The sequence below is a fragment of the Lemur catta genome, chromosome 11 (genome assembly GCF_020740605.2).
Source record: "Lemur catta isolate mLemCat1 chromosome 11, mLemCat1.pri, whole genome shotgun sequence".
NCBI lineage: Eukaryota > Metazoa > Chordata > Mammalia > Primates > Lemuridae > Lemur > Lemur catta.
In genome coordinates, this window is record NC_059138.1 from 45337907 (window position 1) to 45349374 (window position 11468).

Below are 11468 nucleotides of genomic sequence, written 5' to 3' on the forward strand. Positions count from 1 at the left end.
TATATCTCTATCTAATTCACTATTCTTATCTATGGAGAAATTGAATGGATCCTGGAGAATGACTATAGATTACTATAAGCTCCACTAAGTAATAGTTCTGGTTGCAGCTGGTATACCATGTGTGGTAGAGCTGACAACTAAGCCTTCAGTGACATGGTATGCAGACATGGATTTTGCAAATGTATAATTTTTTAAATTCTGATAAGAAAAGAGCAGGGAAAACTTACATTTATGTGGAATGGACATCAATATTCACTTATAATTTTTCCCTAAAACCATATTAACTCTCCCAACCTTCTGTCATAATATATTCAAAATTGATTTGGATCATCTGGACATTTCACAGATTATCACCTTGATTTATTATGTTGATGACATTATGCTGATTTGGGAAGTACAAAAAACAATTAGCTAGGATTTTGGAAGCCTTGCTAAGACACATTTCAGAGAACTGCAATTTCAGTCAAGTTTTTAGTGGTTCAGGGGTCAGGGGCATTTGAGATATCCCCTGCAAAGTAAAAGACAAATTGATGCATCTTCCAATCCTTATCACAGGAAAGGAAGCACAACATCTGTAGACATTTTTAGGTTCTGGCTGGAACACAGTGTGCACACAGAAATATTGTCCAGCCCTTAAGTCCAATGATAGGGAAGGCCGCCAGCTTTAAATGACTCCCAGAATAAAAAAGGGCTCTGCAGCTGGTCCAGGCTGTGAATAAGCAGCTCTACCTCTTGGGTCATATAATACATGGGGCTCTATACTATTGTAAATGTTAGTGGTGGGAAAAGATGGAATGTAAGTTTATGGCAAACCCCAGTGGGAGAATCACAGTGCATGCTGTTGGATTCTGGAGCAAGGCCATGCCATCTGCAGTGGAGAATTGTATTTCATTTGAGAATCACCTCCTGGCATGATACTTGGCCCTAGTACAGATGAAACACTTGACCATGGCACACCAAGCACACATGTATCTGGTTTGGAACTGGATTCTCTTAGATCCATAGTGTCAGAAAGCCAGCAAGCTCAGCAGCAGCTGAACGTAAATTAAAAGTGGTACATTAGAGATCTAGTTTAAGCAACAACTGAAGGCACAGGCAGGCTACATGAGTAAGTGGCCCCAGATCCTATGTCACTCAGGATGGTTGTACCAGTGCCCCTTACTGAGTGCATTTGCTATGACCAGCTGAAGAAAGAAGAAAAAATCCAAGCTTGATTTATGGATGGGTAGACTCGGTATATGAGTTTGAACTGAAACTGGATGACAGCAGACTTACTATCAGTATCATCAGACAGTATTACTTGATAATCAGTGAAGAGAGAATGTCTTTCCAATGGGTGGAGGTGCAAACAGAGAACTTGGTCAGCCACTCTGAGAAAGAAGTGGTCTGAGGGGAAAATATATACAGATTTGCTAATGGCCTAGATACCTGGTGAGGGGTGTGGAAGGAAGAGACTGGAGGATCAGAGACAAGAAGGTCTGAGATAGCATGTGGGTAGACACATGGGAGTTAGTACGTCATCCTAAAAATTATGCATTTGCAAAATCCATGTCTGCATACCATGTACCTAAAGCCTTAATGGTCAGCTCTAGCAACAATACCACATACGGTATAGCAGCTACAGTCAGAACCATTGCTTGGCTGAGCTTCTGTGAAGATTTTTAGATCATAAGTTAATGCTTAACAGAAAGCATCTACCAAAGAAGAGACACTGAACAATGAAGCAGACGAAATGATTTGGTCATTAGTCCCCTTTGTCATTGGCCACTCTAGAACTGGGAAGATGGGCACATAAATGGAATGGCCCAGTTGCAACACTGCTATTCCTTGATCATGATCAAAGATTAAAATATGTTTATGCTTATCAGTTTGTCTTGTAATTATACCTCATGCATTTCTATTATGCTTAAAATTTAAAAACTAAGAATTATGACAATTATATAAACAAATCATAGGGTTCAGAATAAAACTATCAATACTGGAAATTATGGCGTTGGACAGAGTTCTGTCAGAAGCATGGTCAATTCCATAGACAGTGAACCTTGTTTTATTGATTACATGTATTTAGATTCAGATATTAATATATTCACTCAGACTGAGTATAAAAATCTATTTTTAAATTTTATTATAATTTTATAACATAAAAAATTTTAAAATTATAATTTTATAATTATACTGACTTTTTAAAAAACATTATGTAAAAATGGGCAGCAAACAAGAACATAAAGGCTTTAAGGAATGCTGTAGTTTTCTCAATTTTGTTACATCTGTAGGGAACCTTGCGGATGATGTAGTTCAACTCTTTAATCTGGGAAAACCTAGGCTTTGAGAAGGTAAATGCCTGCCCAGGGTTATGGCACTAACGAGTGGAAAAGTTATCGTTGGAGTCCAAGTCATCTGACTGGCTGTTCTGTGCTTTCCCCAGTAAGTCATATAGTCTCTCGTACATAGAATAATGTTATTTGAAAATAGTGTGTTTACCCACATGAAATTCATATACCTTGAAATAACTGATCCCTTCATTTAATTTATCTCAATGATGGCCCTGAATAATTGTGTTTCTTTCAAAAAAAGAAATAAATATGCAATTTGAGATAGCAGTAGTAATGTTGAAAAGTGTGAAACGTGATAGCATTTTAAAAATTCCCGAATTACTAATTTGTTCCAGCTATTTGCTCACAGATTTGATGGTAAATATCTTTGGGAAAATGTTAATTAACATATCCCACCCCTGGGCACTCTTTTATGATTGCCATTTACCTTCTTGAGAAGAGGTTGTAGATTTTATTGACCTCATTTTCATCCTCAACTGTAGGATCTCATGTAAAATTTCAGTATGTTTTTGGTCAGTTTAATAACTCACTTTCGGGAGTATTTTCATTTCAGATTTATGCATGTGTGTGTGTGTGTGTGTGTGTGTGTGTGAAAACCAAGCAGGTGACCAAGACGGCCTTCACATTTCCTTCACCTTGACCAAACTTTAGACACGCTTCTTCCAGACTCCAGGCTGCTTCTTCTCCAAGCCTCAAGTCAGTTTTTCAACCCAGAATTGTCTTTCTCAAGGACCTTGGAGCCATCCCGTTGAAATGTAATCATCAAAGAAGAGAGTGCCCCATCTTCCAGTCTCTTGGGGAGGGGAGGGACCTAACTTCAGTGGATACCCTGCTCCAAGTTGCAAAACTACCTCCTGTCATAAAGATGTGAGAAGTATATTTGAAGTGGGGAAGGAGGAGAAGGAAGAGGATTTGCTTAGATACTAAATGTAAGCATTTAATTCTTCCTCACTGTCTCTGTCCATCCCTCCCTCCCTTTCCTCCTCTCTTTCTTTTTCTTCTTTTCCTTTTCTCCCTTCCTTCCTTCCTTTCTACCTATGGATTTTTTTTTGCATTCTACTTTATAATATAATTCTGTTTATTTTTATATAAATATAATATTTTGAATTATTTTCCACTGGGAAAAATTAGTGCATCAAAAAGATGCTACGTGATTTTCCTCTGGTGTTAAAACTGCCTGAGAAACAATAATCCTTTTATTCAGACAATATTTATTGAGTACTTACTCTAGTCCAGACACAATGCTAGAAAATGAGCTTATAATGATTAGCAAAACAAACAAGGTTCTTGTACTTGTGAAGTTTCTAATCTTAAAGGAGTTAACTAATCACAAAGATAAATAAGTACAATTTATGGTAAGTGCTAGAGTGGAAAATACAGAGTGCTACTCAACTGCAGTATGTGGGCCTGAGCAGTTTTAAGATTTAGTGATAACTATGATTGAGGGAGGCAAGTTTCAGACAGAGGATCTAGAATACAGGATGAAAGTCCTAATGCAGGAAAAAGGGTAGCCTTGAAGGAACAGGAAAAAAGGCCTGTGGCTAGATGGGCAAGCTCTGGAGAGGTGCTGTGTGTGAGGTGAACCTGGAGGAAGAGACACGGGTTGTGCAAAGCTTTTGAGTCTTTATCAAAAAGACAGCCTCACACTCTAGAATGCTTTAAGTTCTGGGTGGGCCATGGGGATGGTGAATGAAAAAAATCATATTTCTCTGGCTGCCTAGGAGAAAATGAGCAGAAGAAAGACAGTGCAAGTAGGGAAGCTAGTCAGGGAGCATTCGCTATAGTCCAAGTGAGAGAGTTAGAAAAACAAAAGGATGGAGTTTGTTTTGTTTTGCTTTAATGACCTGAATTGGAGGAGAAGAGTGAAAGAGAAGTTGGCATCAAGGGTGATGCCCAGTTTCTTGCCATGGTTTTGGCAATGGGAACCACTGAAAAGCTTTAAGCTGGGACAGGTTATGGTCAGATATGCATTTCAGCTTGGTCACAGGTGGCTGTGTGGAGGCTGCATTTGCTGGCGGTAAGACAGCACGGCCATTAAGAGTCTGCTGTGGAAATCCAAGTAGGAGTTGATAGGGTCTGAATACAGCATAACTGAATTAAATATTCTAGGCTGCTGTAATTCATTCAATCAGCAACTCCTGATTACCAGCATAAGGAAGTAATTCAGTAGTGTATGGCTTTCTTTTAAATGTCTACAACAGCAGATTTGAGTAGTCTCTTTTAAAGGAGTATTTGAACCATTCAAAGGCTCCAATCCATTGACAATAACAGTTCCTTGCATTCACAGGTAAGCAGAAAATTAAAGTAAACCCTCCAGCTGAACAGAATAAAGTCTACCCCTTGCCCCCAATATAAGTTTTTCATCACTGAAAGCATTAATATCATCAGAACATCCTGGGGTCTGTAGGAGCTTAGTAAAATATTACACTGAAAATGAAAGAAAAATGATCAATTTTTGCTAATAATCAGTTATTGTCTCTGATTCAGCTATCTTTTTTCCAAATGTTTAGGTGCAATTCTGAGTATATTGAAGAAAATGGTAATCTCTTATTTCTTGAAAGATGCTGTGAAACAGACTCTTAAATACCCTGAGAAATATTTGCAAAAACTTCAATTAATAAATGAAGGGTAGAATCAGACATTTCCTCTGCTGAATCACAGTACTTATTTTATTGCAATATCATTATTCCCCCAAAAATCAGAATTTATGGCAGTTTATGAAATCTAATCCTGATACCTTATAAACCTACCTTTCCAGCTCTTAACCATTATAAACTATGGTTGGCAAAATTTCTCAGCATTTCTGAAATAAGCAAAGTATTTTCATAACACTTTGTTTACAGTATTCTCCTTACCTTAGTGGTGTTTTCTTGGTTCAACTGGTAAGCTCTAGTCATCTTCAAAGACTTGACTCACAGTTACCTTTTATTTTCTTGATTAGCTAAGGAGGAATTAGTTATTACATCCTCTTGTCAGGGTGGCAGTCTGCCCTGGGTTTTTGGTGTGCTCTTGGCCAAAGAATGACCGGAAGTGCCAAAGTGTCAAGTCCAGACTATTATCCTGGTCATCTGGCTCTCTCCTTGGAAAAATCACCAGTACGGCCAATGCGATGGAGTAACCTCAAGCAGGAAGCAATTTCACATGAGAATTTTTTTTTTTTTTTTTTTTGAGACAGTGTCTTGCTCACAACTTCAAACTTCTGGGCTCAAGCAATCCTTCTTCCTTAGCCTCCTGAGTAGCTGGAACTACAGGCATGAGCCACCATGCCCGGCTAATTTTTTCTATGTATTTTTAGTTGTCCAGCTAATTTCTTTCTACTTTTTAGTAGAGATGGGGTCTCGCTTGTGCTCAGGCTCGTCTCGAACTCCTGAGCTCAAACGATCCACCCACCTGCCTCGGCTTCCCAGAGTGCTAGGATTACAGGTGTGAGCCACTGCACCGGCCTTAAGAAGCTCTTTATTATAGAAAAAAAGGGATCTGTTTCCAAGAGAGGAGAGAGACAGACCAACTGACTGACCCACCCTCCCTAAATTCCCAGATGTTTTCTTTTATTTGCCTAGTCTGGGGACAGGCTCTCTGAAGGTGTGGGATGTTATTAAATGATCAACAGGTGTCCTCAAAATTCCATCTACGTATAGAAGCTCCCTCTCTGAAAGCTCACCTGAGGGTGGGGGGGATGAACCACAATGCAGATTCACACTAATGCATAATAATTACCCTTAGGTTACTAGGATTAAGGATGGGACAACAACAAAATGGAGTGCCCTTTTCAGGTGGAGCAATTGCTTCAAATAGCACCAAAGCAGCAAACCCTTGTCCTAAGAAGAGCTAGAGATCCTATCTACCTAACACTCTTATTTAGTTTTTAATATGTTTCTATTTCCCAGTCCATTGTTAGGGACAGGTATAGGTGTAGCTTTAACCACAGGAAAGAGAAGGGAGACACAAAGGAGGAGACCAATGAACATTTGGAACCTAACCCCAACAGCAGGAACTTATGGTTAGGGACCTTTCCCGGCCAGGAGCACGTGCAGAACCCAGGAGCGCATGTCCAAAGGTGACCTTTTCCTCATTAACATACATGAACATGGTAAAAATCACACCCACAAGTGCCATGACAGCTTACAAATTCCATGGCAACCCCTGGAAGTTACTCTATAAGGAGAAAATTGAGGAGGGGCCTTAGTTCTAGGAATTCTCCACCCTTTTCCCTAGAAAGTTAATGAATATCCCATCCCTCATTTAGCATATCATAAGGCATAGACATAAAAGCAGAAGTGTGGTAAAACCTCAGGGTCTTCTCCACTTGCAGAGATAGACATTTCCCCTCAGGAAATATATAATACTTTCCTTTATACTCCTGTGCTTGCAATAAAAGCTGCTTGTGTGGAAGTGTTAAATGTCTGTCATCATCCTGTCGCACGGCCCAGCTGGTAATTCCGTCAAGCCAGGTGCCAAAGAACTGGGGCAACACCCCTGAAAAATCAACCCTGACACCATCAGTCTTTACCTTTCTTTATTTCTCTCTTTAACTATGACATATTCTATGGTCCAGCCATTTAAAGTCAAGTTATCCTATATCCTGAACTCTCTTGCACATCTTTTTTTTGTTTTTTTGTCTAATCCATCTGGTAAGACCCACACTAATTAAAACTTATATTCTTTTTTCTCTCTCTCTGACATATAAACTCCAAGTCAAAGCTGGGGAGTGTCAAATGGCAAGGCAGGTTGATGTCACTACATATCATCACTAAGCTGAAAGGGGCCCTTACTATGTGCACAGCATCTTTCTCTTCCTAACTGTTCTCCCACTCATCTCCAGGACTACTTAAAGCTTCGTTACTCTCTTCATATGTCTAATCTCTATTAGTTTCCTCTCTACTCCAAGCAGATGACCTGATACCTTATTTTACTGAGAAAATCATAGCCATCAGAAGGAATCTCTCTTAACCTTTTCATGCCAAACCTAAAGTCTGTCTATATCTATACTAATAATCTTTTTCTTTTTTGTGTTTCATTAGCGCAGTAGTTTTAAACCTTGCCTGCACATTGGAAGCATGTAGGTCGATTTAAAAATATACTTATGCTTGGGCTCAAAACCAGTGATGATGATTTAATTGGTCTGGGTTGGAGTTTGGGTAGCCATAGTTTTCAATTATGATGATTCTAACAGGGCTGAGAACCCATCATTAGAAAAATTTTCCTTTCTACCTCTATAGATTAGTTGTTGATCAAATGTTAAGATTTCATCTTCTCATATCATACACTAAAATTTATCTATTCCCTCTCCTTCATATGTATTCATTTCCTTTCAAATATGTTTTTCCCATTGGCTTTTCAGTTTATTCAGTCCTCTTCCATCTTAAAAAAAAATGGACCAGATCAAACCAATTGACCAACCAACCAAAAACCTTAGATTTTTTTTCTTCACACCTGTGATGGTCAGATTTTTGTGTCAGTTTGGCTAAGCTATATTACCCAGTTATTCAATTGAACACTAAGTTTTGCTGTGAAAGTATTTTTTTGAAAATATTTTTAAACGTGATTACATCTCTAATCAGTTGATTTTAAGTAAAGAGATTATCTTCAATAATCCAGGTGGGCCTGATCTAATCAGCTGAGAGGTCTTCGAAGCAGGATATTTCTAATATAATTTTCTTTTCCTTTCTACTTCTTGCTCATTTATTTGTGTTTTTTTCCTTGCCTTGACACATGGCCAGGAACTTTGGTAACGATATTGAATAAAGATGGTGATAACAGGCATACTTGCCTTGTTTCTGGTCTCAAAAGAAAAGCCTTCAGCCCTTCCACAAGTTTTTTAAATAGATAAAATTCATTAGATTTAAAAAGTACCCTTCTATTCCCAGTGTGTTAGAAAGTTTTATTATGAATGGATTTGAATTTCATCAAATATTTTCCAGCATCTATGATTTTTATACTCTATATATTAATGTGGTAGACTTCATTAATTCATTTTCCAGTATTAAAATAATCTTATGTAACTGGTATAATTTAACTTGGTCATGATTCTTAACATTTTTATACATCACTGGATTGGTTCTGTTAATTATTGGCTTTAGATCTTGGCATCTATGTGAATTTCTCATACCTGATAATGGTAACTTACTTGATCTTTTCTTTCTTTTGATTAGAACAGATTTATTAATTTTATTGGTTTTTTTCAAAGAATTAAATTTTTGGAAGGTTGTTTTCTACTAAGTAACTTATGGAAATATTCCTTAATTTTATAAATAATAAAATACAAATTAAAATAACATAAAATAAAAGTAAAAAAATCAAAAACTTAAATATAAATTTTAAATTCATTTGGACTTTTCCACTAAACAGAGAGGAAAGATTTCAATATTTTTTGAATCATAGTTTTATCATTATTCTTTAGTATTTAACTATTATGGCTGAATCTGTTACAAAATCTTTAGACTATAGGTTTAAGGCATTCTCAGCTTTTAATACCTAGAAAATAAGTGTCAAAAAGTCAAACTCATTAATTACTGATTTATTTATAACTTTTTACATTTAGCATTATCTTCAAAAAATATTCCAAGATATACTTCACCTAAGAATGTCCTTAAAAGTTTACCATAAGGATATTGCATACAAGTTGATCAATCAGTGTGAGTGCATTCTTAAATTATTATTTCATAGAGATGGATAGAGAGAAACATAAAAATAAAGATTCAAATTAACTATATTTTCTATGCTCTTTAAATGTTTAAAAAAAGATAGATAACTTCCTTCCCATAGCAAGAAAGTATCAAGAATGTAGTAAACGCATAAGCTGACTCAGAGATGCCCTCACTGGCTCAAAAGGATAAATGTGATCATGAATAAGAATAGTAGCTTGAAAGAATTAAAACATTTCAAGTATGTTTCAATATTTTGTTTCATAATAATATTAAAAATAAAAACAAAACCAACTGGTCACCTTTGGAGGATGATAGGGAACTACCTATTAATTTGAAATATGGTAAATAGATAAAAGAAAATTGGCATTCTCAGCCTTTACCCTAACTTTCCTGTACAAACTATACCACTGAGTAATCAAATATTGAGGAGAAGTTTATCTTTTTATAAACATTTCAAGAAGAAATAATGATTGAATTAGAAGATTTTCATTTTGCAACATCTAATTAATTAATTAATCTATTCTAGGTACTGAGCATCAGTGGCCGCAAACGGGACCAAGTGAGTGACAACCACACATATACCTCTTAATGGAAGAATACAAGATGAACTTGCAACAAAGAGATTGGATATGAATCAGATCAAGTATACAGAGCAAAATAACAATTTATGGGCAATACAGAGGCAGAAGAATTTGCTAACTACACTATAGCATGTAATCAGCAAAATTCAGATTGCTAGAAACCCCATAGGTTGGAAAGACCAGATTTCTTCAAAAAATGAGATCCACTGAAAAAGAAGGCAGCAGGAGAATATATACATTAAAAGAAGCTTAGAAAAATATTAAAAATAAAACAGGACAACTACACTAGTGTTTAGTGGTCAGATATGAGTGATAAAACAAGAAATGATTATCATCAAAGTCAGGATAGTGGTTATATTTAGGAAGGTAGGAAGGAGTTGTAGTGGGGGTGGGTTAAATGGAAGATTTATGAGATGGCTGGCAAAGTTCAATTTTTTGATATGGGTCGTGGTTATAAGAGTGTCTGATATATAAGAATTTATTAAGCTATACATTTAATTCTGTTTTCTTTATCTGTGTTACGTTTAAAATATATTTTTTAAACTGGGCAAGTGAATGTACTGAGAAAATATTCTGAAACGTTTTATTTCTGTATTAAATATGAATTTATCAAGTTGATAAACACAGTAAGTCAAAGTTGATATTTTCAATATTTATTAGTAAGGCTGAGGCTACAGCCTTTTACAGCACAATTTACATAAGTTATCAAGATACATCTTGTATACAATCACAAACCAAGACATATTTTTACATAGAGTAAAACTCAAGACAGATTTACAAGCATTTCTAAATACAATTCTCATGTATTTTCAGGTCAATTTATACAATCCTTAGCCCAAGAATTTGCATTTGTTCATTAGATTTTCCAGAGGGATTTGGGTAAAACAAAACAACAAAAAAGAACACATCGGCAAATCACCAACACGGCATGCAACATATAGTCAGAAACAAGACATCTCCAAGTACTTTATTTTTTATTTTAAAATCAAATTTATTAGTTTTTTAATTTTTTTAAACAAGAATTTTTTTTCTTTAACATCATATGTGTTGTTAGGATATTAGCACACACATTAATCAATAGTGGGAGCACCTGAGCACGTCACCAAACAAATATACAGACACGATCAAACAATAATCATATTCACATGCTGAATGCCAAGTGAAAGTAATATTTCAATTTTGTCTATTTTACCAAATGTATAGTTATGTACAGGGTAACGAATTGAGAAAACACTCTCAACCTACCTATTAGATAAAGAATTTGATTAAATGATTTCGGTGTAATGGATACCTTTACTAATAACAACATGAAACATACAGAAAACATCATTGTGTCATATTCAATGAGAATATCTATTTCACTCATTCATTATTGTATTACACCCAAGGCAAGTAATTATTAAAGAAACAGCTTACAGTTATTCATTGAGCTTTCTTTCACTTTCATTTCAAGCTTGAAAAAAGGGAAAATCACTTCTGTCACATATATAGTTATAAACACATATATAGCTGTAGTTGGCTGATTTTGGAATATTAGATATTGTAGCAATGAAAATAAGTTTTTAAAAATATTGTTAGTTATGATTTAAATAATAAAGTAAAAAAATACTATAAACATCTTTATGATATCTTAATGAAATGAAGCATCGATCAAATAATTTCTAATAAATTGGGCACAATATAATATATAATTTTATTTTACTTTGCATCAACATCACTGCTAGTATCACTACCTCTACCACCACTATCATTACAACCATTCCTATAATAAGAATCAATATCAGCTGGTTACCAGCTATAATATTCCCACGATATGACTATTTTAATGTGTGTGATCCACAAAATTAATTCTACTGATATGCTGAAAATATGCATTTAATCAGTGTAATTTATTAAAATATGGGCAA